The 25,900-nt window shown below is 38.5% G+C and overlaps 1 long non-coding RNA gene across 3 annotated transcripts in view; it reads right to left on the bottom strand.

Moving 5' to 3' along the window:
- Positions 1-25,900, bottom strand: part of LOC105080385 (alpha-fetoprotein) — a 37,805-nt gene that overhangs the window by 11,411 nt on the left and 494 nt on the right. Inside the window, exons 2-13 of one of the 3 annotated variants that reach the window (XR_006719890.2) lie at positions 25,518-25,680; positions 25,078-25,129; positions 24,789-24,930; positions 23,249-23,460; positions 18,155-18,287; positions 15,145-15,242; positions 13,998-14,127; positions 11,302-11,516; positions 9,711-9,843; positions 7,987-8,084; positions 5,604-5,742; positions 2,916-3,142 (exon numbers count right to left, since the gene is read on the bottom strand). This is a non-coding gene — a long non-coding RNA (alpha-fetoprotein). The remainder of the gene's footprint in view (positions 1-2,915; positions 3,143-5,603; positions 5,743-7,986; positions 8,085-9,710; positions 9,844-11,301; positions 11,517-13,997; positions 14,128-15,144; positions 15,243-18,154; positions 18,288-23,248; positions 23,461-24,788; positions 24,931-25,077; positions 25,130-25,517; positions 25,681-25,900) is intronic. The other 2 variants (XR_836353.3, XR_006719891.2) reach the window with 2 other exon arrangements.

Here is a 25,900-nt window from a genome sequence, read left to right as displayed (position 1 = left end):
CCCTAAGGCTGCGTGTGCTGCTTCCCAGGCCAAGCCAGGCATGCCCTAGTCACCTCATTCAGCGTCAGAAATCCAAGTCTCCCAGACCTTCTGCCATCACACTGATGCTCCTACATCCCTAATCAGACCCATCCCCTGTTCTCCTGGTCCTCCCTAACTCATCTGCTGTCTCCATTGTAACTTGAAGCTTTCTCATCCCTAAATTTCACTAAATCCACATCCTCTTTTCTGAGCTTCTATTTCTTGCTCTGTATGAAATCATGAGGCTCCCCAGAAGATGCAGTGTTCCCCAAGACCCTCCAAGAGGAGGCTATTTTTGTTTGAACACGACTAACCTTAGCTCCTAGCTCTCCTTTACTGCTTCCAACATATCTCTCCCTTGTCCTCTTTTAAATGCCATAGCTCTTTCAAAGTCCGTGTCATCAAACTCTAACATCCCCACCCCTATTTATTTATGCCATGTGTAGAAAGCCTGGTTTTCTTCATTTTTGATGACATCAGACCCAGTTAATTGCCTCTTTCTCCACCACTGTCTTGACATTGATCATTTGCTGTAGTTTCAGCAACTCCCTTAATGATCCACATGTGGCAGATTGATAACAAACATGAACCCAATTGTCCATCTTTCTCTATATCCATATCTTTTACAGTATGATTTTCCACCTCTTTTCCTATCAAGAAGTGAAGTCTATTTCCACACCCCTTTAATCTGGGCTGGCCCTGTGACCTCCCTTACAGCAGAATGGGCATTGCATGGTTCCAGACATGGGCCTTGGGGGGCCTCCACACTTCCCCTCCCTCCCAGCTACCACATGAGGAAGCCTGGATTAGCCTCCTGGGGGACAGAAGACCACAGGCAGCAGAGACAAAGCCGCCTAGCCTCGGCCCGCCAGCTCCCCGCTGACTTAGCAGCTGACAGTAGACTCTTGAGCAAGCCCCGCTAAAAATGGCTGAGGCTGACCCAGGTCAACAGACTCATCCAATCAACCCTCAGACATTTGAGCAACATTAACCGATGCTGTGTAAAGCCATCTATTTTTGGTGTGAGTTATTATGCAGCAAAAATTAACTCACATATCATATGAAGAAAGGATGAGGGGAAAAAGAAATTTGACAATGGGCTGCCGTAGCAGGAGGGCAAAAGGGTGGACAATATAGTGGAATTACTAAATATTCTAATAGATGCTGTGAAAGCAGGAATAGAAAAGAACACTAGATTGAATTCGATTTCTGACTTCATCCACTTTTTTACATAGAACACACATTGGGGAGCCCTGCTCAGATATAAGGAGATGATATTCTACTGGCAACAATTCTGACCAATAGGCTTCAGTATCAGTAACAGCAACCAAATTGGAATAGTGCTTTGTAAAGTAACGACTTATAGTCACAAAGTTTTCTAATTTATAAATGTTTTCACATGTATTTTTTATATACATACACGCACATATATGCACTTCCATCGTCATATATATAACTTTAGAAAGCATTGCACACCATTCCTTTCAGCTTCCCCTTTAGATCCATCTGCAGATCGAGTGCAACAACCATACCTCATCCTCAGATGACAGTTACATGAAAGGGGTCTACCCTTACTCAGCAGCACAGAATACCTTTAAAGTATTTCTGCAGCTTCAGATGTAGAAATGTGGTTGGAAGTGACAAGGAAACATATCTGTGTTTCACAAAAAAAATGAGCTTTTAAATTAACCATATCTAAATATAAAATAGGCTGCTTTAAGCAAATGGCCTTTCCATCACTGGAAATATTCATGGAGAAACTGCACAATGTTTTAGAAGGATTTCCTAAACTTGGGGTGAGAAGCATTGATTAATAGCTAAGCTTCCTTCCACTTTCATTATTCTTTGATATTATATGTTCATAGAAAGGATATATATGACATTTAAATACTTATTTCCAGTATTGTGAGTTTCCAGTGATGCCCTGTTTTTCTATATTCTGAGAAGTTACTAGAAAGCCTTATCTGGTACAAGAAACTGCATTAAAGAGGGTAGAAGAGTGGGGAAAGGAAATCGAAGATGCAAAAAGTTGAATTCACAGGCAGGCATTACTTTATCATGCAGCTGGCACTCACTACTAGTCACCCAAATACCGCTTCTTCCAAACAGAGAAAACAGTCACTCCTGGTAGAAGTAGCAGAAGTGGTAGTGAAAGCAGCGGCACACTGGGAGGTGACACACAGCTCTCTAATGGAATGCTCCAAAGCACTTTCCCAGCATGCAGGTCCTGTAGAATCTTAGTCATTTCTGTGGCCCAAAGGAGGCCAAGTTAGAACAAGCTAATCAGATTACTTTATTGCAGGACTTCTCTGACTTCCACTGTTAATGAAGGTATGAATTTCTAAGTGGAGCAAGGAAATACAGTATTCCCAAACTCTGAACATGAAATTTTTTTATATGAAACACATTATAAAGCTAATGCATATAAAATAGATACATATTTCTTCTGTATAGCACAGGGAACTATATTCAATATTTTGTAGTAACCTATAATGAAAAAGAATATGAAAATGAATATATGTATGTGTATGCATGACTGAAGCATTATGCTGTACACCAGAAACTGACACAACATTGTAAACTAACTATACCTGAATTAAAAAAAACTAATGTTCTAAAGTTCACATTTTAGAAAAAAATACACAAAAAAAATGTACATCTCTGTTAATATTTTCTGATCAATAGACTTCAGTCTCATTAACTGATCAAGTTGGGGTAGCAACTACGATAGACTTAAGTACAAAACCACAGAATATTCTAAGTTCACCTTGACCTCCAATATAACATTTAGCTGCTCCACTCATTATGCAATATTTGTATCTGCACCCAGTGTACAGTTCTCTATGTCTGCTCCCTTGTTGGCAGCAAAGAACAAGTTAAACAGAGATCCTTACTTTTGCTTTTCAGTTTGTAATTCCTCCTCCTGAGCTTTGCACAAGTCTTCTTTAAGGTTGAAGACTTGGTCACAGGATAAAGGTGGAGAAATGTAAGTTCCATCGACTTGCAGATCATCAAAGCAAGGCTTCCTGAAGGCATATGAGTCATCACAACAGTCACCCACACCAGCATTGATAGGCTCTGTCTCATGTCTTCTGCATAAAGCTCCAAGAATTAGCTTTGCCTTTCCCAGGAGAGAATTAGAATAAGAGCCATAAGGTTTGTGGTCATTATTAGTATTTTTAATCCATAGGAAAGGATTCTTAAATTCTAATTTCTGCTAGCACAGTCTGGATTTCACTGTCAAGGAAAAAGCAAGAGCATCAGGTGCAGTTCCTCTGGTCCTCAGCCTTGTTTTTCCTTCTTCCTGTCACCCTCAAGGTGATTATCCATGGACCCCTCCTCCCCATTCCTCCCCAATCCAGTTTATAGACCAGTGTTGACTTGAGATAGGAGTTACTTATCCTCCATCAAATTAAAATCAAATCTCAAGTCAACATGACTAATTTGACCTAGTTATAAGACTGACGATTGGCATTCTTACTTGAAAAGCTCAAATCCAGTGTGTTTCTATTTTTTTATGACTGAACATCTATAACCATCACAGAACTTGGCCGATGGTAAATGCTGTATAACTATTTGTTGAATTAACCAAAAAATGAATTTAAAAAATGAGAAAGGGAGTCCTTGGATCTTATTTTAGTTGTCTCCTTCATTTCTTTGTCCCCTTCTAGCCCAGTCACCTTGCCTTGCTCCCAGTGTGGTGTCTGATTCTTATCTGATACTGTCTAAGCCTGCCTGTATGACCTTCTGAGTATAATGACCACCCTAATTCCCTGTCACTTATGTATGTGGGGAGACTAGTGAGCATCAGCATTTAACACATGAGTTTATCCATTTTAGAATTAACTGAAGAGTTCACTTAAAAACAAGGCTTTAGGCATATATAAATCAAAATGAAAGAGTTCCCCAAGGAATGTATGACTAGATAATATAAATTTATAATAAAATAGAAGGAAAATAGAGCTATATAACAAAAAGTTTTAAATCTGCAGCCAAAACAACTACATTTCATCAGAAGAAAGACTTACTTAGCATAGGCGAGAAGCTCTACCAAGAATATAGGGCAGAGAAAGCTGTCACCAAACAAGAATTCAGTAATGTTCAGATAATACCACTTGAGAGAGACCTAGAGATTAGATCTCAGAGTCTTGAGCATCCAGGTCCCTGGAGTGATATTCTCCATTGAGAGGGGTGAATAATTCATAATTATTCCCTATAGCCTGGAAGAAGTATCCCCAAGACTGCCCTTCCTCTGATTCTGTTTGCATGAATACCCATGTCCTGATTCAACTTCCCTAGTAATTTGATTCAGGAAAAAGGTAGCCTAGTTACTAGACTCTATTATCTCTGCCATTGGAGAGAACTGTTCATTGCAAATGGACACACTGGTATTCTAATGATGGTAACAGTTTTGAGTTTGATGTGAGATAATAGAAAACAGAAATATTTGGTCTTTGACCACAGTTCCTGACACAAGGTTCCTGAAATGCTTGTAAACTCCTAAGTGATAAGAGCACTAGAATTACCTTTCTTTCTTATGTGGTGATTCTGGGTGGGCTCCTTGAGCGGGGCTGGTCACCAAAGAGACGGAGCCATGATTAGAGGCTTGGAATTTTAGCCCCACCCCCCATTCTCCAGCGAGGGGAAAGGGGCTGGAAATAGATTTAATAATTGGTCATGTCTATGTGAGGAAGCTGCCATAAAATCCCAACAGTATGGGGTTCAGAGAACTTTCAGATGAGTAAACACATCCACATACTGGGAGGGTGACACACCCCAACTCCTCAGGGACAGAAGCCCCTGCACTCGGGCCCCTCCCAGTGCTAACCTTCTGCATCTCTTCATCTGGCTGTTCATCTGTTTATTTTATCATATCCTTTAATAAACAGGTAACCATGTTTTCCCGAGTTCTATGAGCTGCTCTAGCAAACAAATTGAACCCAAGGAGGGGGTCATAGAAACCTCAGATGTACAGCTAATCAGTTAGAAACACAAGTGACAATTTGGACTTGTGATTGGCATCTGAAATGGGATGGGAACAGTCTTGTGGAACTAAGCCTTCAACCCCTGGGGTCTGATGGTCTCTCCAGGCAGATAGTGTTAGAATGGAGTTAAACTGCAGGCCACTCAGTGCTCATTGTGGAGGAAAAAAACAACATATCTGCTGTCTTAAGTGTGGTGAGTGGGGTAATCATGTGAGAGTAAAGGAGACACACAGGAGGAAGACTGGGCGCTTTTTCCTACTCATTTAGGATGAGTTAGTCTAAAATCGGCAGTACCTTTGATGTTGCTGACAAAATCACTTTTGTTGACTTGAAAATCCAAGGACTAGACCTTGGGGATATGAAACAGGCAAAAGGCGTGGTGAATCTGACATCTTCAATTGTAGCAAACTGACAGCCAGTCTTATCCCTGTTGCTAATCAAAGACAATTGGCATGAACTGACCTGATTCTCCTGAGAACAGAATTATTAGGTTCCATTGACAATTCATGGATGTGTCCACCGACATGAGATTGCTGGCTGGGCCTGGAGGTGAGAACTCTCAACAACAGGCAAACATGCAGTCACAGAGGTGCTTACCGAGTCCTCCAGGCAAACAAATTGTTGCTCATCGTTCAATGGGCAACACTTGGTGGCAGCAGCTGCCATGTTCTTCGTGAATACAACCAACTCTTGAGCAGATAGTTGTGGGGCTTTCTTAGTATAAAGGACTGTGAGCCTGAAAGAATAATTTCCTCTTACTCCTGGCAAAGGCTATGTGGTCAAAATGAAGAATTCAACAAAGTGCTCCTCAATATCTGACATTCTCTCTGATGTAGGATAAGTTACCATGTTGGGTGTAAGTCTGTCCTTTTAGTTCTTGCTCTGGTGGCCCAATGGATTATTCAATATGCCTGGAATTCTCTTTCCATCTCACATATTGCTCCACTCTGATCCATCAATTTTCTTCTTGTCAAGGATACTATGATAGCTAATTTGGATGGCTGCAAAATCAGACTCAGAGTAAACAGGTTCTGAAATAAATATATGCACAGACCATTAACGTGTTTATTGGTTGTCTACAATGTGGCGGATTAGGAGCTCCAGCAACGATCAGGAAACAGTTCCTACTCTCACAGGGCTCACACACTAGTCAGGGAGAGATGAGCACACTGGATGCAGTGGGAGCAGTACAGCGCACAACAGATGCGTGCGGAATGGCAGCTGGCCCCACCGCAGGGAGGTCAGGCAGCCCTCCTGGAGGAGACAGCGTGTGAGCTGAGATCCGACAGTAACTAAAAATGAGCCACGTGAAAGGGAGTGAAAGTGGGAGGAGAGCAGGTGGAAAGTCACAGAAGGTGATTTTGTTTTCTTGACTGGGAGGATTGAGAACTGGAGAAGGGGGGAGGGAAAAAGCTTAGCTATAGAATCAGATTTATGTTGTTTTTAAAATAATTATGGTTGCTATATGAAGAATGGATTGGATTGGAGCTGGGCAAAAGGCACATGAGGGAAGAAAAGGTCATGCCAGTAATTCAAGTGAGAGACGGTGATGGCCGGAACTAGGAGAACAGCAGTGGGAACTGAGGGACGTGGAGAGAGATTTTAATGAGAACAACTCTACTGAACCGGATTTGAGGACAAGAAAATGTCAGAATCATTTACTGCATTTCTATCATAGTGGAGTTAGGGGAAGAATTTAGCTATAACATCCAGTGAAAGAGTCAGCCTAATTCAGTGCTTCTTAAGTGTGATCCTTGGACTGGCAGGACCAGCATCCTTGGGTACATGTTGGAAATACAGATTCTCAGGCTCCATCCCAGATTTACTAAATCAGAAACTCTAGGAATGGGCTGTGTTTCAACAGGCCCTCCAGGTAATTTTGATGCACTCTAAAGTTTGAGAGCCACAAGCTTAATCCTTAAACTAAATTGTTGTTTGCATCAGCAACTAAACGTAACATAAAAGAAAAATAACAAGGCAACTATTCTCTCTGAGACAGACTCACAGACGTAGAAAACAAACTTACGGTTACCAAGGCAGGGGAAAAGGTTAGGGAAGGACAAATTAGGAGTTCGAGATTTGTAAATGCTAACTACTGTATATAAAATAGATAAACAACGAGGTCCTAGGGTAGAGCACAGGGAACTATATTCAAGAACTTGTAATGGCTTATAATGAAAAAAGCGTATGAAAAGGAATATATGTATATAAATGAATCACTATGCTGTACACCAGAAATTAACACAATATTGTAAATCAACTATACTTCAGTAAAAACAAAAATAAACATTCTCTCTGAAACAAAAAAAAATTTTCTGGATTCATTATTTTGGACATTTAATGTAAGCTCAGTATTATGGGGCACTGTATCAAACTGAACTTTTCCCCAGTACTCTGCTTCTTAACAGACTATTACAATAAAATCTTAAAGATTACTAAAAACTGACTTTTGTTCTTTGATATATTAATCTTTGAAAAACAATGGGATTTTCCAGGCTCTCTGCAGAGTTCTGGGTGTTCCCTCTGGCAAATAACTAAGGTATACATTTACCTCTACTCTTGATGGTGAAAAAAATGTATTTGCTATATTGACCTGACTTGAAACTGACAAAGAAACCCTAGATTAGATCTCGGTTGCAGCCTTGACTCCAAATTACAGGCAAAGCCCCAAACTAAATATCCAGGTGGGAGGTAGAGGCCCCTAGGAGATTGCAGGAAGGCAGGCGGGGTCTGCTGGCTCCCTGACCTCTGGGTATTGATTGGTACCTGGAAACGGGCCTGAAAAACAACAGAAAAGCACCCAAGGTTGTGTGGACAATTATCTTATCAAGACAAAGATAGCTAGGTTAATTCTGAACCGACTTTTACCTTGGCCTCTGAAATTTTAAGATTGAATGTAGACGCTTTGCAACTCTCAGCAGCAGGAACTAACAAAAACTCGCTAACAAGCATAAATCTGGACAGTATCTTGGAAGCATACCTGTCATGGAAGTTACTGTCTCCTAATTTCCCATGTAAATCACACTGATTTTTCACACGTTCATGGCTTTCACAAACCACTCTTTGGAACATCTCTTCCTGAAAAATACACATAATCGGTGTTTATTGTTGCAACAATATATGTTAAGATAAGGTTGCAAAACCATCTTCTGTCTGTAGTAGTTTAATGTAACTGTTTTCCTAAACCCAGAGTTTTATTTACTTAGCATGTTTGGAAATCTTGAAAAACACGCTTTGCATTAACATACTTTATGGAGAAAAACATGGGACAGCCAGATTGATATATATCAGTTTTGTGATATAAACTCACTTGTGGGCTTAAATGGCATATTTTACAAGCATAAAGCAAATCATTCATCAAGCCAGGAAGAGGTCCTTTAAAGTAATTTATAGATCTAAGTTCAGTTGATCAGAGTGTGGGTGTGTGTATGTATGTGTGTGTATCGGTGATTTTTAATAATACATTTTCATTTAAAACAGTACAGATATACATACAGAAATATAGATAGGTATTAAGAAGTCAGGTTTAATAAAACGTGTACCAGACTTGAACATAGTAAAGCACTCCACAAATACCCACTGAGTGAATCACATGGAATTCTCAGAGCTAAACTGCAAATTCAGAGTTCTTGAAACATGCAAATAAAATTCCAGTGGGAAGACAAAGTGACCTTGCAGACTCAGCTCTTTGGTAGGAGCACTGGTTATCAGCTTACGTGACCTCAGACCCTGTCCACTGATCCTAATAAGCAGTGTTTGTTATAGTAAAAATTTTACCCGATTTGCAAACTGTTTGCCTGGACTTAACCCATAGCCTTGTCCTTACTGCTTGTGTGACATTGGGCAAGTCACTTGAACCTTCTGAAACGCAATACTCTCATCTATAAAATGTATTAGTTATTCTGATGTCACGCATCTTATCAAGCTGACATGAGAATCAAATAGAACACTGGTTATAAAGCTACTTTGTAAACTCTAAACATCCGTGCTCCTATAAGGCCAATTATCATAACGACTACTGTGGAGGTCTACAGGTGATGCTATGAAAGAGTGCTAATCTACAGACTAAATCACATTCATTTACCCTTCTCTCCGGGAACAAAAAGATGCTAGGTGGATCTGCTTGAGCCCGGACAGGAAAAAGAAATGCCTTTGCCCTCCATCCCTACATCTCTACAAATACAAAAGCCATTGATTGGAATAACAAAAGCCAGAGCCACCTGGCTCCTGCGAACCCGCGGATAACAGATCATCTGGTCGGAAATCTGTGAGGCCACTTGCTGCTTCTGTTTCAGCTGCACAACAGGAGCTCCTGCCTGTGAACAGTATGATTTCTGGCCTGAGGTAGGGACAGTTTCCAGGCCTGCTCAGTGAAAACAGTCAACCTTCCCCTACCCTAACTGGCTGTGCTTTCTTGCTACTGTGCCAAGCAAACTTTAAAAAGGAGATTGCACAGAGAAGTTTTCATAAAACACAGAATCTACGAGGCAGTGGCTTGCACAGAGCGTTATTACTATGTGATGATGTGGCCTTTTGTTTAGATGGAAATCATAGCTCTTGTGTAATGCTTACAGTTAGAAAGAACACGCACGCATAATTATCTTACAAAAGCATGGCACTACTAATAATGCACTAACACTGGACTGTTCCCTAGGTTTGTAACCTCTTATGAGTAACAGGTTAAAAAATAAAAAAGGAATTTACCCCATGGCTATAGCATTCCAGCGGATTTTCTAATTTACAGCATTTTCCCAGTAAGTTTTGATATACTGTATCCACCCTTAAAATCACTGGAACTGCCAACTCTGGATGTCTTCTTGAATATTCATAAAGAAACCTGTGTCCACATGAAGCACATTAGAAAATAAGCAGTAAAACTCAGAAGCCATAGCTTTTCGTTTTCAAAAGCCAATTATGACTATGACATTTATTCAGTACTTTAACTGACTTTAAGGGATTTGAATATCTTGGGACAGTGTCAGGGAGGTTTTATTGGCTATATTTTGAGATAAGGAAACCAAATCAATAAAATTATAAGACTTTTCCAAACTTACACAGTAGTGAGTAGCAAACCCAAAGTTGAACCTAAAACATCCTGGTAAGATTTAGTTCCTGACTCAGGGTCTCTGCTTACTTTTACTAGAAACTCATTTCAAGTGGTTGGGTGAGAATATTTTTCTCAATGATCTTTGAGACTAGATTTTATAAATATTACAAATTTTTGTAAGAAAGTGCTGACTAGGTTCTAAATTACCATCTACCCCTATTTTTTCACATAAGCTTTCAAGTATAAATTGTCCATAATCTCCACATTCCTCAGTGTTACAAGAAAGAGAAACTTAGATACTAGAATATTTTCAAAGGAATCATAGAATCACAGGAGGGACCTTGGAAGTGATCTTATCCAACTGCTTCAATTTACAGTTGGAACCCAAAAGCCTGGGGAAATTAAATGGCTTGAATTGCATTTCAAAGCTGATGCATGGCCAAGCTAGCCTGGAACTCAGGCCTTTCACTCATGGTCTAATGTGATTTCCACTAGGAAGTCATGCCTATCAACTTTTTCAGTACTGGATGCAAGTTTAGGGATAAATGAGTTCAGGTAGTGACATTTATAAGCCAGTGTCAAATGGAATTTCAGAAATACAGCTAATGTTACTCTGTAGAAAACTTTGAAGAAAACTCAATCTTATGCTTTGTTGGAATTTAGTTGTTCCCAATAATACTTCACAAAGCGACTTTGGAAATCTTTAAGTCACACAGCAATACTGTCTTAATATTGTATATGGAAATCAGTTTGCCTTATGTCCAAATTAATTTGCACTTCTGAATGGTCACCAGAGATATGAGTGCTCCAACTCTTTAATCTTGAAATGCCACACCATGGTACCATGGCTTTGATGTTAGGTATTAAATTAATTAGAATAGAAGAGCTGGCCAGCTCTTACTTAGAGATGACTCTAAGTCCCTTAGAGCAAAGCTGGCACACACTTGACACGTTTTTTTAATTTCCTATATTAGTTATCAATATTTATCAATATGTAAAAATCAAGAGACTTCCAGCTTCCCTCAAAATGCACTTGACTCTACCACCCAAAGCCTGTCTTCCCATATAGCAACAAGTAGCTAGAACCAAATAGTAGCTGCCACCTTGAATCCACATCTCCTCTTGGCCATTTAACTGTTCACTCACATCACTGGCTAGCCTGTGTCATCATTCGAGTTTTCAGTCTCTACCAAAGAATCCACATATACAATATCCTATTATTAAGATTTTTATAGAAAATCATATTACTCTTGTAGGAAGTCATCTTGCTTGTCTGTGAATTGTTTGCACACAAACTGGTCTTCTGTAAACCTGCTGAGTGGCAGGGATGAGAGATCAGGTTTGTCATCGTTTTCCGAGGTGATAACGCATTCCCCTCGGAATGGCTCTGGCAGTTCACAGCATGGAGTGAACTTGCTGGATAGGATGGCCTGTTGTGAGCAGATATAGTTCATGAGCTGGCTCTATAAAACATAAAAGGGAGCAGTTATTTTTGATGACTTCATTCTGAACGTATTTATCTTTATTGTTATTAGTAGGAAACCAGAGAAAAACTTGGCATCTTATATTGCTTTTTTCCTTGGCAAACTGAGATACCAAAATGGTCTCATTTTAATAAGGCTCATTCTAGTGACTCATTTTAATAAGAAACCTCTCTATGTGACCATACTCAAGTGTCACAAGCTCTTTTAACACCTCTTAAAGTACTTAAAGGAAGATTGCATTATTGTTTCCATGTTTAACCCAATAAAATACAAATGAAGAGTTTTATTACTTGGTACTGTTATTGTTTTAGGATCCCAGTTTAGAAAACATTCCATCTCTGTCATTTTCTATATACATTACTATTATATTACCATTACACTTACATTTTTACTTATACACACATACACACAAATAAGTATGTGAGTGTGTGAACAAGCCAGTCTCCATACTTAAGGAAATCACAATCTAGTTGGAGAGTTAAATAATTAGACATTAATAATGCACTATAAAAGAAATTGCTAGAGAAATGAACACATTATACTCGGGAAGGAAAAAGTGATTGGGTAGACTTCAGAGCTCCTAAGAGGTAGAAGTGACAAGATTTTAATAAACAATAATTCAATTGGAGGCAGGGAGTGGGGTGAAGATGAAGAATCTAGAATGATATGGGACACTGGGTTGATGGCAGCAAAATTTACTGAAATTGATATTCAGGAGAAAAGAACAGGTTTGAGGAGAATGGTTTAAAAGGGAAGCCAAAAAGTTCACTGTTGGAATATAGGGCTAAAATGACTTAAGGCGTCTGCATGGAGATTTCCTCTAAGCAGCTGGGAGCGTAGATTAAGGGATCAGGAACGAAGAAGAATGTACTGAAGATCCGAATCTGAGAGTGATTAATTGAATCCACGTTATGAGGTCAGGTTGAGACCGACAAGGGAGAACGTGTATGTTAGTTACGTGAGGAACCTGCTCTCAGTGGCTTGAAAGAATCAAATTTGTTTCTTTCTCAGTAAGTCCCTGTTGAGAAGGGGAAGTGAACTGCCTCTAGGCAGTAGTTCTGGGAACCAGGCAGACGGAGGCTCTGCCATCTCCAGCCTGTGGGTTCTAACATTGCTCTCAGTTTGGAGGCAATTTGGCAAGGCGATTCTTTTTTTTAATTAAAATATAGTCAGCTTACAATGTTGTGTCAATTTCTGGTGTAGAGCAGAATAGTTCTGTCATACGTATACATATATATATTCATTTTCATATTCATCTTCATTATAGTTACTGCAAGATATTGAATATAGTTCTCTGTGCTATACAGTATAAATTTGTTGTTTATCTACTTTATATATAGTAGTTAGCATCTGCAAATCTCAAACTCCCAATTTATCTTTTCTCACCCCCTTCCCCTCTGGTAAGCATAAGTTTGTTTTCTGTGTCTGAGTCTCTTTCTGTTCTGCAAATAAGTTTATTTCTCTCTCTCTCTCTTTTTTTTTTAAGATTCCACATGTAAGTGATACCATATGGCATTTTTCTTTCTCTTTCTGGCTTACTTAACTTAGTATGATGATTTCCAGGTCCATGCATGTTGCTGTAATGGCATTATTTTATTATTTTTATGGCTGAGTAGTATTCCATTGTGTAAATATACCACAACTTCTTTATCCAGTCATCTGTCAATGGACATTTAGGTTGTTTCCATGTCTTGGTTATTGTAAATAGTGCTGCTGTGAACATCGGGGTGGGCCAGGCCTAGAAATGGCATAAATCACTTCTGACTAGGTTCCACCTAGCTGTGAGGCTGGAAGGAAGCGTCCTTATGGCCCAGCAGTGACTTAGGGGAGAGTGACTCCTTGCTGGATGGTTACAAAAGGAAAAGGCAAGAACAGATTTACTGAGAATACTAATTTTAAGAGTCATAGAAGAGAGAAAGAAAATTGATGAAAGAAACTGTAAGAATATAGGCATTCTATTCAGACTGAAAACTTCTCCCACCATCTCTGAGACTTTGGATGTAGGGCCAGTGAGTTCTAAGCTGTCCATGCCCCACGGCTCTCATCCCTTGATGCCACATCTTTGTTTTGCTTGTTTCTTCTTTCCTCCAGGCTGATGTGGCCTGAGGGTATAGTTTGCAATTCCAGGATTTGCTCAAGATTTAAAGATGAATGAAATATAATCCCACTTTGGAAAGAAATTATAGATCAACTCTAAAATCTTAAGAATAAAAGAATAAAGTAAAGTAAGACAGAATGAGGAAGGAAGGAAGAAGGGAAGAAGGAAGGGAGGGAGGAAGGAAAAGGAAGAAAATAATTATCACATGAGCTGAGAAGAGAGGACAGGAGACACCATTCTACTGATAACATTGAGAAATGACAACTGCTTTTTTAGATTCATTATATATTACTGACACTTCTACTTAAGAATTACAGGTATTTTAAGGACTGAAGTGAGTTTTAAGAAAAAGAGGCTCTTACCCTGCCAAACACACATGCTGCTGCATTTCCTTCACAACAGGTCTGATGCAGATTTTTAATAACCGTGGCCAGTTTGGCAATTTCAGAAAAGTTAGCTTTCGGTTGTTTTTTAGTCAACAGAACCAGTTCCCTGAAAAAAAAAAAAAGAAGTACATTTTAAACAGTATTTTGAATTCAATCCTTTCTAAAATTAATCCTAGTTCACCAAGTAACCAAAATAGAAACATATTTACAAATGAGGGATGAAGAAAGTAATATGTTGTAATTGTTTTCTATTTCCTCAGTGATAGAACCCAGAGCCAGAGATCTAAGTCACCAAATGAAAATTCAGTTCAGAATTGTGTAAATATAGTCATTTTCATCACTTAAACTATTGCTTAAAAAATCTGAGTTGCTTAGATAGGTAATTTGGGAATTTATCTGACCTGACTTTTCAAATAAAATTCTTTATCATAAAGACAATAATTATAGGAGGTTTGGTTCTTCCTTGCCCCTTTCTGTTGACAACTGAACAACATCCCTGAAATTTTTCTAGAAGTATGAAAAATGGGCCTGCCTCGTAAGGAGAACTGAGCTTCCAGGCAGCCCAATGTGTCCTAAATTGGGGAAGAAGGGGAAATAAGGAAGATGCATGTCTTCCGGGATAAACTTGGAAAGAAACACAATCTGAGCCAAGAAAGAAGGGCCTGAGTATTATCAGATTCTTATTCTCCTCCTAACTCGCACTCCTCCATCCCTACTCCCCAAAAAACACCACTTGCTTTTTCTGTTCTAGGTGACATTAGAGCCAAAATCTTTCCTATCTTCCAAGAGAAATATGCCTTTTGTCCTCCAGCCTTTACAGTGCAGAACAATTAAGTGCTTGCATCTGAATATACAGAACTTCTTGTGCACTGAAGAAGAAACTAAAGGACTTGAGATGATGGAGAAATTGAGGCAGGAGACATGGGTGGAGATGAGGATTGTGCAATTTCACGCACAGCCCTGTGTGCCCTATCAAATAGGCAAGTAGCAGACATGTAGAGAAAGGAACCAGGTTTATACTGAGAGGCATTAGTAAACGAAAGATAAAAGATTTTTCAAAGGAGTTTAATCAAAGAGGGTGATCCAAAGCAACAAAGTGCACAAATCTGAACAGGTAACTTACACTGCTTTTGCTACCTTGTGGTTGAATTTAATCCCAATTTCACATAAGTGGTGATGCCTCAAAGATATTTCTCTAATGTACTTTCTGATGGGTTCTAGCTGTAATTAGAAAAATGACTCATCATCAAAGAAATATGGTAATAACAGAAAAAGTTCATCTCATCACTAGTAAGGAAGAGATAAAAATAAAAATTGTGTATCTCCTCAAAATTAGAAATTTTTTATTGTCTTATCTACAAAGCCAAATGCAAAAGCATAACTTGGTGGAGTTGTTTTTTTTTTTTAATAAAATAACATCTCACCCAGAGATCACTTGTCCCAAAACTTAGATATTTGGCATATAAATGAGAAAATGAGCAAACAAAAGTCCAAAGAGCCACTAAAATAAATTCCAATAATGTCTTACATTTGTATTCTGGTTTTATTCAAGTTACTAGCTCTGTCATCCTGAACATGTCTCCAAATGCTTATCTAAAATACATGCTCGTTTTATAATACATATTAATTGGAGTGCCCCCCCAAAATATTCATATTCTTTAACCCAGGATTTTGACTTTTGAAACTCTATTGCAAATAAGTGTTTCTAAACAAATAAAAACATAATTATGCAAAAAGAAGAACATGCATGTTCTGTTATGGTAGCAAAATTTCGGAGACAAAGTATCACAAAAGAAGGGTGATGGTTAAGTGAATAATGGCACATTATTTTGAAAAGATGTATACTTCTAATGAAAAGTATGTATATTTAAGTCTCTAATCAAAACTATATATTAAGTGTGATCACAACAATGTATAAAATAAAATCTGTGAATGTAGGGGACTATATTCAATTTCTTGTAATAAGCAGTAATGGAAAAGAAACTGGAGATAAATATATGTGTGTATGTATATGTATAACTAAATCACCTTGCTGTACACCTGAAACTAACATTGTAAATCGACTACACTTCAATAAAAAATAAGAGTAAAAAAAAATCTGTGAATGAAAAAAATGAATAAAAGGAAATATACCAAAATCAGTATCTCTGTGTGGTGGGAATATAAGTAATATTTTAAAATTTTATTTTAAATTTATATTTATATTTTCACTTAAAACATGATATTGACCATATATTATTTTTACTTCAGGTTTCAGCACCTCACCTATTTTTAAGAACAAGTTAGAAAATTTATATAGAGGCAATTTTCAAAGCACAGAACTGGCACAATAGTCATTTATATTTTGTAATTATAAATATCATTTTTATCCTTATTTTGTTGTATTAGACTCTTGAAATCAAATACAAACAAGCTTATCCACTTCTTCATAAGAAAGACTGTGAAGACTTAACTCATAAACGGCATTCTCTGATCAGGCACACTTTATACACACTTGGCTACGCAACTTACTCGGAGGAAGAACTTGTAGTAGCAAACATCCTGGAAGCAGCAAGACTGCAAACATCACAAAGTGGGGGAGACAAGGAAAGACCTCTTGGCTAACTTAAAAGCACCTGCTTATGCTTAAATTATAGGGGCATTAATTTCCTCTGAAAAGGATTAAGATTAAGAAAACTTTGTAACCGATTACCTTAAAACAAACAAATAAACAAAAACCAACCCCCATGAAAAAGCTCATTCTTCAGAAATGTCAGGTAACGAGACATGTCTGCACAATCACTTGTTTTTTGTTGTTTTTAATAATATGAAATGAAAAGGGGGAAAAAGAGACTGTCCTGCTTAGGAATTCAGAATTGGCTTCTGGAGGAATTGGAGTTCACCAGGGAAAGAATGGAAGGAAGGTAAGAAATATATATATATAGCTTTAATGATAATAGCGATGATCACTGAGTACTTGGCATACATTAGAGACTCTTTCAATACATTATTGAATTTCTTACACAAAGCAGATGATGAGGAGAAGCTCAATAGGAGAAATAGGTTTAGGGAAATAGAGAAATAGGGGTTGAGAGGAATATGAGAGAAATTCTCACTGAGAAGATCAAAGAAAACAGCAAGAAAAAAGTGGCACTGCACTTAACCTTGAGGGATTTTTTCAAAATGATTATCAAACTACTATTCATTTCAGTATGACCTTTGGGAAAATCCATCTGGTGCCCCCTCTAAAGATGGTTATTTTATGTTGATATTTATAAACTTTAATGAGCATGCATAAAAAGTACTTTTATCTTGGAACTAATCACTGATTTACATCTATTCAATAAAGGAGAAAAGGCCACCTGGTTAAAATTAAGTGTAGCGAACTGTATTTTCCAAAGATGGCTACAAAAATATCTTCTATCTCATCTCTTCTTACAATGAGCTTTTCTTACAGTTTATTTACTTTCTCCTTCAAACTGGTGAGGTTTACAGTGTTTCAACCAATAATAGCATATAGCAGAAGTAACTTTTGAGGCCTGGTCAGAACAGGCCATACAACTTCTGCTTTATCCACTAGAATGTTCATTCTTGAGACTTTGGCCACGTATCCGCAGTCTTATTCCCTGAGGCTGCCGTGCTGGAAGGGAGCCCAAACTAGCCAAGCCAGAGAAACCACATGCAGAAGCACTGAGATGACATGAGAAGAAAGAGACGTTGAACCAACCCCCAAGTGCTTCAGCCCCTCAGAGTCCCAGATCCATCCATTGTGTGGCACATGAAAAATCAGGAGCCAGAATGCCCCAGATAAGCCTCTTCCTGAATCCCTGACCCATAGAAACCACGAGAGATAATAAATGATTGTTATTGTTTTGAGACTAAACTTTGGGGTGTTCTGTTATTCAGCAATAATAACTGGGGTATTAAATCTTTATTAAGAAGTGATAGCTACACTAGATATGCTTCTCTCATTTTAAGGACTATAAGAACTGCCTGAGTACCTTGTTAGAATGAAGTCTTATTTAGTAGGGCTAGAGAAGAGCTTCAGGTCTTGCATTTCTAACAGGCTTCCAGGTAATGCACCTGCCTGTGGTCCACAGGCCACATTTAGCACAACAAGGCCCTAAAAAACAGTTAACTTAAGAGTATTTTACCTTTCTCTGGAAGCATTCGGTCTTATTTCCTTCTTGGCAACATGACTGAACAGCTGTTTCATAGCAAGCTGACATGGTCAGAATAGTGGGGCCGTACAAGAATGGGTGCTTTCTAGACGTTTCATACATGTACCTGTAATTTGACAAATACAAAGTTATATAATTTGGAATTCAAGAACATGTGCTGACACTGCGTCCTAAAAACTTGGTGTCCATTTAGATTTGTTGACCTGAAACTTGTAGAATTTCCTGGTGACAGAGATGAGATGGCACTGTACTTAAATACATCAAATGTTCACTCTTGATAGGTCACTGTGAGGTTGGTCAGACATTCTCCAAGTGCCCATGAAGTGACCAACTGTACCTTCTGGGCCAGTAGAGGGAAAAAATCAGTAATTAATGAAGTAATTAACTAATTAAAACTCTTCATTTTTATAGAAGTAGTAGAAGGTCAAAAGTTCCTTAGTCTCAACTGATTATAAATAGATGATTGCACACCTGGTGAAGGGGAATTAAATTTGAAGCTATTGGTGGGTGAAGAGGAATCTCTAGATCACCCATAAGTTCTTTCTAGACTAGGAAGGATAATGCCATTGTCCTCCAAGATGTGTCACTCAGTGCTTTGGTTTGCTGCTGAATCCCAGTCTTTATTTCCTTCTCTAATTCATTCTTCACACTCACTGTAGAGCCTGGGCATCAGGTCTGCCTTTCACTTATAATCATCTCTCCTCACACTATTCCACGAAACTTGTGCAAATCACTTACTCACCCCCTCCCCCGCCACATACACAAATACCCAGTAAAAGCTGACATTGCAGACAAAAACTGGCTCAATGCTCACACAGACCCGTTCTTATGCACACAGGAAGACTACTCTCCCAGCCTCCCTTGCAGTTAGGTGGGAACATCTAGCTGAGTTCTAATCAATGAAATATGAATAAACATACCATACACCACTTCTAGACTTGGCTATTAATTACTTTGCACGGTTCCCTACTCTCCCTCTTTCTTTTTCACAGTAACCTTGGAAACACATGCTCCAGATGGTATAGCTCCAACATGGAAGCATCTTTCATTCCTGAGTTACCCCTTGGAGGAGAGTTGTCAGGAGCTGAGCTGAGCTGAGCTGGAGAAGGCTGAGCTGCCGAGGGCCAGAGTAGCCAATGAAGACAAAAAGCCAAAATGAAAGTAAGAGTCAAGGATTTAACTACATACTGGGATAGTGTAAGCAAAACGCTAAGCTGGGGAAAGCGCTGACTACTCGCCCCAACTTCACTTCCCCCGCTGTGGACCTGCACCAAGCAAGAATCAGGCAGATCGCCACAGACATGGGGTGGCTCAGTCCTGGGGGAGTCTCAGACAAAAGGCTCCTGCAGCTTTGTGGACGCTGGGGCAAGGGAGAAGGAGAGGAGAAAGATCTGAGTACTGAGTCAAAGGGCTGAAAACTCTCTTTAAGTCTTTCTCCATCCCCCCATAAGGAAGTCTCAGCAGAGGCCCCGAAGAAGGCCTCTGTCAAAGGCCCCCTATTAAAAGGCCTCCAAATGCAGGCACCTTGACTCCCAATGCAGCTATTCATAGGCACACACCAGCCAGTCTTTGACTGCAACTTCTTCAGAGACGGCGATGCATTGGCTGTGCACCAATTCTGGTGTGAGGAGGGCAGCTCTCCCTTTTGAGACCTGTCATTTATAAATGCCTACTGTCAGGACTGCCTGAAAAAACAAAAACATAAAACCACGCATAGGTTTTTAGCCAGGAACCAGCCTCCTCGAGGGTCACCTAAGAGAACCATCCAATTTAGACTACCATGAGCAAGAAATAAATATTTATTGAATTAAGTCACTGAATATTCTGGATTTACTTGTTACCACAGCATAGCCGAGTCCATCCTGATTATTACCATGTTGCCCCTAGTGAAGTTTTAAGATGTAATGTCTACAAAGTAAGCCTAAGTCACCAGAAAAAAATGGCCCTGGTTCTCAACATTAAAGGGACAATGAGGGAAGTGATAGATAAAGAGCATCATCTCAGCGTTAAAGAGATAATGGGGAAAGTGACAGACAAAGAACAGAGACCAGGCATGGCACGCTGGTAGGTTCCTCCCGCCGCCCACTCCTTGGATAGTGTCTAAAGCTTTACTCCTGCAACGTCCGTAACTGCCATTCCTCTTGGGATGCCAACTAGGGCTACAATTGCAGCAGCCATTGAAGTCTAGTCTGATGACAAGTTTGCTACTATTGCCTTCACTATAATGATTGCAAAAGCAATTATAGCTTGTGACAAATGGCCAAAGAAGTGCCTGAAATATTTGACTAGGATCCCCTAGTTCTACAGAAGCTAGGAAACTAAATCACACTAAAAAAGACAGCTAGGGTTTCTGGGGTCAGGGACCATATCCATGCGGAACTTCATCAGAAGAGTATTTCTCGTAGCTCTCTGAGGCTTAGAGACAGATACAGACATGGCCAGACATTGCTCTAACGAAGATGGGAGATTTTGCAGGAGGCCTGAAACACTAACCAAGCCTCAGCAGAGACTTTATCTAACAGCTGATATGTATAGCAATCCTGTGCTAGCATTTCCCATAGGTTAAGAGCAAGAAATCTTTTCTTGTTGGTGAGTGATCAAAATGGTGGCCATTAGAGTAATTTATCAAACAGTTCCACCTCCCCTCCTTCCAGGCAAAGGATAGGATTGCACATTCCCACCCCCTCTGAAGTGAGGCATGATAATGTGACTTGCCGTGGTTAATAATATGTGAGTAGAAACAATGAGTATTACTCCAAATAAAGACTTCAGAGGCAATGCATGGTTTACTACCATCCCCTCCCCTTGCCACGGTAATCAGGAAGGCAGGTGTTGAGATGGGGCCTCTGTCAGCAAGTCCCTCAGTGACTATGATAAGCGGACTTCCTACCAATCAACACTGGCCAGAGAGCATGTGTGAAAAATAAAACTTTTGTTACATTAAGTTTCTGAAAATTAGAGGTAATTTGCCAACATAGTGTAATTTAGCTTATCCTGGGATTATTACTTTTGCTTTTTAAAAAACCTATGAAGGGAAAATCATCCACAATCCAAGGACAGGGAAAACTAGATCAAATTCTGGAACTGAACTTATTCATTAGTGATTGGACAAGACTTAGAAAAGTAGGTCTAAGCTCTGCAGAAACAAACCAAAAAACCTTCTCCACTCTCATCAAGGTGTCTCAAACCTTACTCTTGAAAGTTCAGCCAATAGATTTGTTTCAGCAGTTTCTAAAGCCCAACTTGCAGAAAAAGAAAAGCAGAATTGATTATCAAGATACACCTGCCACCCAAGATAGGGCAAAATTCTTGGTCAATATGAAATTTTACTGGAGCCATTCAATACCTCTGCTCTCTGTTGAGTATGCTGTTAAACTAAGGGCTCATTTTTGTGCTACAGTAACTTAGTTCCCTTAGAGGATATTTGGTATTGAACCAAACTAATTTCCAAAGGCAAAGTTTAACTTAGTATATGGAAAAGCTTTCTAATAATTAAAGTCACTTAAAAAATAGAATGTCCCAGTTGTAAGGTAACACAGCATCTCACTAAGGTTGGAAGTTTGATACTACAGTTATATAAATAATAAAATCTTACAATAATCAAAACTGTTATTAAAAATTCCTTAGATAATTCAAAGGTACAGTAATTAAGGTTTTGTGTATCTGTGTGCTATGCTGTCTTTTGATAGGTCCCAAATATCTGACTTTTCCTCCAGCTTTGATATGTTATTGTTTCCTTGGTTGAGAATTAAATAAAATTGTTGGCATATAATTATACGGCAAGTAGATAGAAAATTACTTTTCTCCTGAATATTTATAGCTGTATGCACATAAGTTAAAGTAGCATACAAAACAACTCTTTATTACTGACTAAATAGTAAGTATTCAAGAAGAGATTAGATTCATTGCCTGAGTATTGGTTAGATTTTTAATCTCTGAATGTTCTACCCAAATCTGATTTTATAATTCTCACCTAGAGTGAATAGCACTACAGTACAGAGGTAGCCAAGCTCATATTTCAGTTTCTCATTTGGTTGCTCCTAACGTCAGACAAGTTGGAACTTGCCCAATCCCCTGTCCCTTAGTCCTTTCTCCCTGAGTGACTGAGGCCGTTTAATTCCTTTTGGAAGGCTCAGGAATCTCTGGGGCAATTCTGGCCCAGTGTGGGCAAATTAAAGGTGCTTATGTTATTCAGCATCAAGTCATCCTGTCTGCTCATTAATTTCTGGTCAAGAGTTTCATGTCTAAAATCTGAAATCAAATCACCACCATGCCTCTTGCACTAGATTCGGCAATCAGATCTTTCCCATATTCCCCGTGTCCGAGCCTGTCTTGTAAGACAGCCAGAGCTGCCTTCCTTGAGAGCTGAAGCCTACACTTCTCTTGGCATTTCTACCTCTCTTGGTATTGGTTTCCTGCCTCTAAGCCCCAGTCACTTGTTCACACTCCACTCTCAAAAAACAGACCTCTATGCTAACTAGCAAACCAAAATATGAGCTCGTCTTCCCGTTGGCTATAATGCTCTCCACTCCAGGTGGGAATTATACAATCAGAGTTCTTGAGCAAAAAACTCATCTCTGTCCAGTCTACAATTATTACTTATTTCCAGGTTCCCAATGATGGGCTCTATCTCCATGGCTATCAGGTATTTCTCCTGCTATCCCTTGGTGAACCCCCCAAATACCAGCCTCTTGCTTGAGCTACTACCTGCTCTGTGTTCCCAATACTCTATTTACTGTGCTTTGCCTACTTGACTGTGTTTTTCAACATCATTTGCTACTGGTCTGACCAATTTAACCCTTAGAGAGATGGGTTCTTTACAGATCCTAGGCATTTTTAATGTTTCATGGCACGGACAGTTTCACATCCTCTAGGGTTCACCGAGACCATATTGTCATTCTATTGTCAGAGAAAAAATATATTATAGCTCAAATTTTTACTTTAAATCTTTGTAATAAAGCATTGTGTGCTCAGAGACATTTACATTAAAAAAAAAAGAGAGAGAGATCTGTCTTCAAAATTAAAAAATACTCTTTTTCAAAGACCAGGCAAGGAAAAGTGGCTTACCTCTCTTTCACTGACACTTGATTCTCTTTGTCCATCTCACAGATCTGCTCAGAATTTGGAATTTGGAATATATCACTGTAACCGGCATCATCCCTTTTGTGTAATAGGAAGCACTTGTGTCTTGCCGTGTTATTTGTATTGCAACAGTCAGAAAATACATGTTTGTCAGCTATTCCTTGGTTATTGCAAATATGCTCTAGGAAGGTGGTCATCTGTAGGAGAAAATACTAACTTAAAGGGAAGCATGTGTGGTCTACATTCCTAACCACAGGAAAGTTAAGGAATTACTACAAAGAAAAGGCAATTGAGTGCATAATCTTACACTCTGTATCCAACAGGCCCTGGACATAGCTCTTTTGAACAAAAGCCTTTTAGGTTGTTAAGTCTAAATTCCAACATGCTGGACATTGGCCAAATAGGATTTATCCTTCTCTCTCTACCTATATAAGTGCTTCATTTTCATATGGCTGAGAGCTATCAAAATAAACATAAGCCAAAATATCCAGGTCCCAAAGAAATCAAAGTATTTTTAATAAGAATCATTTACCAAGAAATAGATGATAGCTTGCTTTCCTTGCTTCTTCATTGTTTTTAGTTTGGTTTCCATAGAAACTTATTTTCAGAATTGAACTCTGAGGCATGTGTATTCAGTGTCAAATATTCAAATGGAAATGTAATGATTCAGTTAGTTTTCAAATACCTTTGGAAGGCAGTAAATGTGTAGGATGCTGTAGACTTCAAATGACATATGTTTCCAGATTTGGGGGATAAGGGCAGGAAAAGGTCATCTTTTGAAGTGAAAATAAGGAGAAACCACTATAAAATAAGTGGGGCTGGCCACTGACAGAAGTGCTTCATTTAAAGTGTATCTCTAATAAAACCAATGATTTTTCTATGACTACTTAGAGTCTAGATTAAAAAAAGTAGGTGTTAGTACAAGAAGATGGAGTGAAAAAAATATGTAAATAAGGAAGAAAACTATTCATTTCTATTTTAAACTGTTCACAGGAGAATGATTGATCAAAAATGTACAGGTTGTAAGAATATGTTAGTGTTTATCAAGAATTCTTTAATCACAAGAGAGACATACTTTCTAAGAGATAATAGTAATTTTCAAGATTTTCTACTAAGTGGAAAAGAGTCTATAATAATATTCACTTTTTTCTTCTTTTTCTTATTCTCTTAGAAACTTTTCAAAATGAGTACTTCAGTTTCCCAGGAATCATGATTTGAAGCTCTCAGACAAGCATATTCTAGTGACAGCAGCAGAGTAACCACCCTAAATTAACAAATGAGCATTCCAGGGTATAATTCATTCTTTTGAGTGTTTGGTTCTCAGTCTTATCTCCCAGGTATGAACTGAAAAACTGTAGGTTTATAAACCAACAAAGATTATATCTTGAGGGTGTCTCAAGTACATATTGTTGCCTTAAAATCCCTTGCTTAATTATCCTATCATGCCCCCTCCTAACAACATCTTTTATTTGCAATTTAGTTTTTAAAAAAATAGAGAGAAAAGGGCAGACCATAATTCACCTACCAGTTGGTGACAACATTCTGAAGGTGATTCATGTGGCTGGAGGCTCTTGCACTTCTCTGCAAGGTCTAGCAGCTCTTTAACACTCGTTTGTACTTCTTCATAAGTCAATTTCTGGAGAAACTGTGTGACCATAATACTGGTGCTGTAACAGAACACTGGTGTGAATGCTGAAGATAGAATCAAACTCGTTTCCTCCACCAATCCTGTTATATCATTGCCCTACTCCCTGCCCCCCAAAATTAACATGATTTTAAATTTCATACCAAAGAATATTGATAATAAAACTCACACATCTCTTAAGTTCTTCTCTAGATAATCCTGGTTATTAGTGTGCTGCATGGCTGGAAAAAAAAAAGAGTTGGTTTTTTTTTTTTTTTTTTTTTGGCAAAAGATGAAATTTTCCAAACCGAAATCCTCTTATAATTCAAATCTATATTTATTCACTCATAAATTTCCAGATCTGTTTTTGTTTACATCGTAAGTCAGAACAAATTACAAGAATTTTCTTTCCTTGTATTTAAACTGTGTTCTGTGAATAATTTATTTCTATTCAAATACATGATATAGTTGAAATCTATCATTGGCCTACAAATAAGTTGCACATACCTGTACTGACACTTCTGAATTAATTAAACTTGGCTTTTTGGTTATTAGGAGTTACTAGCACACCCGAAGAATACTAAGAAAATTAAAGTATAGTATTAAGAACAGAAGTATAAGCATTAACACCTTGTCAGGCTTAATTTGGGAAAGACAACATCTCATACATCTTGGATTCACTCATCATCTTCATCTTCGTCACCTCAACTCATCACATACACATACGCATGTTCTCTATTGAAAGAAGTGGCTTCTCTCTTATACCAATCGCTTCTAGAGAACTTAGAGCTATCTATTGAATAAAGAAACCATTATTATTTGCTATGTTAACAGGAAAAGGCTTTGGAGACAGCTCTTCTGAGTTCAATAGCTAGCTGTGATACTTAATATGGTCTTGGAAAATTAACTTAAGCACTCGAGAGTCTCTGTCTCTCTGGCTATGAAATGTAAATAAGTTCTACTACTTTGGATGGTTGTTAGGATTAAATGAAAATTTAATTTAAATTATGTGT

Source organism: Camelus bactrianus, chromosome 2 (genome assembly GCF_048773025.1).
Source record: "Camelus bactrianus isolate YW-2024 breed Bactrian camel chromosome 2, ASM4877302v1, whole genome shotgun sequence".
Classification (NCBI taxonomy): Eukaryota; Metazoa; Chordata; class Mammalia; order Artiodactyla; family Camelidae; genus Camelus; species Camelus bactrianus.
The sequence above is the reverse complement of the archived record's forward strand: the minus strand, read 5'-3'. Positions and strand labels throughout refer to the sequence as shown.